The 2916-nt window shown below is 36.6% G+C and overlaps 1 non-coding gene across 1 annotated transcript; it reads right to left on the bottom strand.

Annotated features, from left to right (window-relative positions):
- Nucleotides 1–1013: 1013 nt before the first annotated feature.
- LOC117073941 lies at nucleotides 1014–1120 on the bottom strand. The gene has a single exon (XR_004433470.1). It is a non-coding gene; the product is annotated as a U6 spliceosomal RNA (small nuclear RNA).
- Between the last annotated feature and the right edge of the window lie 1796 nt (nucleotides 1121–2916).

Here is a 2916-nt window from a genome sequence, read left to right as displayed (position 1 = left end):
TAATGAAAATTAGCAAAAAGCCTCAGTTCTAAAAGAAGAAGAAGAAGAAGAACAATAGTATCAGGATGCTGTGTTGGAATTCTATCTCCATTAACTTAGGATAAGACACCAAAGACTAAGAATGAGAAATAGGTGCCAAAGTGCCCACAGCTTAAATGCTAGGTTACTGATGACAGTAATGGACTATCCATTCTCAGTAAAGAGAATGGAGCCCTGTTTGTAGCCATCACTTAATAACTGACTCAGGCAAGCAGTTGATGCTAAGACATTTAGATGAATGGTGGTTGGCAAACAGGATTTTCACACCAGCTAAAGTATAACCACCAGATTGCCTATTAATTACAAAAGGAAAGATAACTACACTGTAGAGAGATCTAGTAGATGCCACCTTACCAAGTGATGTTGTAGAGCTTCCCCAATATTGAAGAAAATTGACATTATATACCTGCTAGTGTGATGCCACAGAAGGGAAACACAGTTATCTATGTAGGACTCTTGACAAAAAAGTTTACTTGGAACTTAACATGAGAAAATAATAAGTCAGATCCAGATAATTGGACTTCAAAACTGTTAATGTCTTAGAGGAAAAAAGAAGAGCAGGAAGCGGGCACGAAGGGAAACTGTCCTAGAAAGAGAGTAAAGAAGACTAAAGTGATCAGACAACTAAATTTGATGAGTGATTATTTTTATTATTTTCTGAATTTTATTTTAAAAGTATAGCAATGAAGAATATTTATTTATTTATTTATTTATTTTTTATTATACTTTAAGTTCTAGGGTACATGTGTAAAACGTGAAGGTTTGTTACATATGTATACTTGTGCCATGTTGGTGTGCTGCACCCATCAACTCGTCAGCACCCATAAACTCATCATTTACATCAGGTATAACTCCCAGTGCAATCCCTGCCCCCTCCGCCCTCCCCGCTCCCCGTGATAGGCCCCGGTGTGTGATGTTCCCCTTCCCGAGCCCAAGTGATCACATTGTTCAGTCCCCACCTATGAGTGAGAACAAAAAATATGGAACGCTTCACGAATTTGTGTGTCATCCTTGCGCAGGGGCCATGCTAATCTTCTCTGTATCATTCCAATTTTAGTATATGTGCTGTCGAAGCGAGCACAGCAATGAAGAATATTACTGAATATTTAGAAATGGAAATGTAGGCTGTGTATTATGTGATTGTATTATATCCCTGTTAAATTTCTTGATTGAAAACGATCAAGGGCATCCTATGAGAAGAGCGTCCTCATAGATAGAAGATACATGTGAGGTATTTTGGACAAAGTGTCATGATGCCTGCAGACTACTCTCAAGCAGTTCAACAAGATAAAAATGGAGATAGATGATGTATTATGTAATAAAGATTATATAATATATAGCAATAGATATTTATATGCATAATATGTCACAAATTATTAATGATACTTTGTATATAATATAGTGAATAACTATTGAAAATATATTAGTATACATGTAAATTGTATAATATATACTACATAATATATACAAAATAGTTCACTAAAACTATAGAGTACATAGCATATACTATATAGTATACTATGCAGAGTAAGATTATCAATTATACAAATTAATCTATAACTAATATAATAGAGCTTATATGTAAGTTAAATATATCATATCTAATTATATATAGCTTAATAGAATATATATTTAGTTAAATATATTCTATATTATATACAATATGAGATTATGAGATATATTTATATAGATTATATGAAGACTCCATAGAGATATATTGAGATACATATTAAAAGATTTATACAAGTAGAAATATATAGAGTTTTTAAGTATATATAAGGGTGTGTGTGTGTGTGTGTGTGTATTTTAAAGAAATACAGTGATATACCATTGGGCTGTTCTTTCTACTTCAAAAGGAGATTCTCTCCTACTCACCTTCATCCAAATGAAGGAGTTTAAAGAGTTCCACTGAGACAGGTTGACATATGTTCCTAGGTGTGTAATTCTCCTCTGGGAGACTCTAAAGGGGTTGTAGATGGAGCAGCACTGAGAACGTACTGACCTAACCACCAATGGTGCAAACATTCGTAGTTTTTTTGGAACAAATTTAGACCTCACAAAGGACCTTAAAGAGGATCAAAAAAGCCCTAACAGAGAGGGTGGACCTACCAGGATCTCAAAATCTCTGATGGATGATTGTTCTAATGTGGGACTAGAGAAGACATTGCCTGAGTCAAAATAAACATACAATGTCTCTGTCCTCATAAGGCTTACAGTCTAGATGGGGAGATGGGCGTTGCCTTGTTCGTTTTCTGCTACTTTAACAGAATACTATAAATTGGGACATTTATAAAGAAATGTGAAAGAAATTTATAAAGAAGCTTCTTTTTATTTTATTTTATTTTTTTTTTGAGATGGAGTCTCGCTCTGTCACCCAGGCTGGAGTGCAGTGGCCGGATCTCAGCTCACTGCAAGCTCCGCCTCCCGGGTTCACGCCATTCTCCTGCCTCAGCCTCCCGAGTAGCCGGGACTACAGGTGCCCGCCACCTCGCCCGGCTAATTTTTTTTGTATTTTTTTAGTAGAGACAGGGTTTCACCGTGCTAGCCAGGATGGTCTCGATCTCCTGACCTCGTGATCCGCCCGTCTCGGCCTCCCAAAGTGCTGGGATTACAGGCTTGAACCACCGCGCCCGGCCAAAGAAGCTTCTTTATAAATTGTAAATGAAATAAATTATAAATAAAATGTCATTTATAAAGAAAAAAACTTTACTTGGCTTATAGTTTTGGAGGTTGAGAAGTCCAGAAAGTAGCACTGGTGTCTGGTAAGGATCATTTCATGGCAGAAGGTAGAAGTGGGCACACAAGACAGAGAGGCACCAGAGACCGAACTCACTTTTTAACAATCCACTCTCATGATAACTATTCCACACTTGAGGT

The sequence above is a fragment of the Trachypithecus francoisi genome, unplaced genomic scaffold (genome assembly GCF_009764315.1).
Source record: "Trachypithecus francoisi isolate TF-2019V2 unplaced genomic scaffold, Tfra_2.0 Lachesis_group4, whole genome shotgun sequence".
Classification (NCBI taxonomy): domain Eukaryota; kingdom Metazoa; phylum Chordata; class Mammalia; order Primates; family Cercopithecidae; genus Trachypithecus; species Trachypithecus francoisi.
This window is presented reverse-complemented; position numbering and strand designations above follow the sequence as displayed.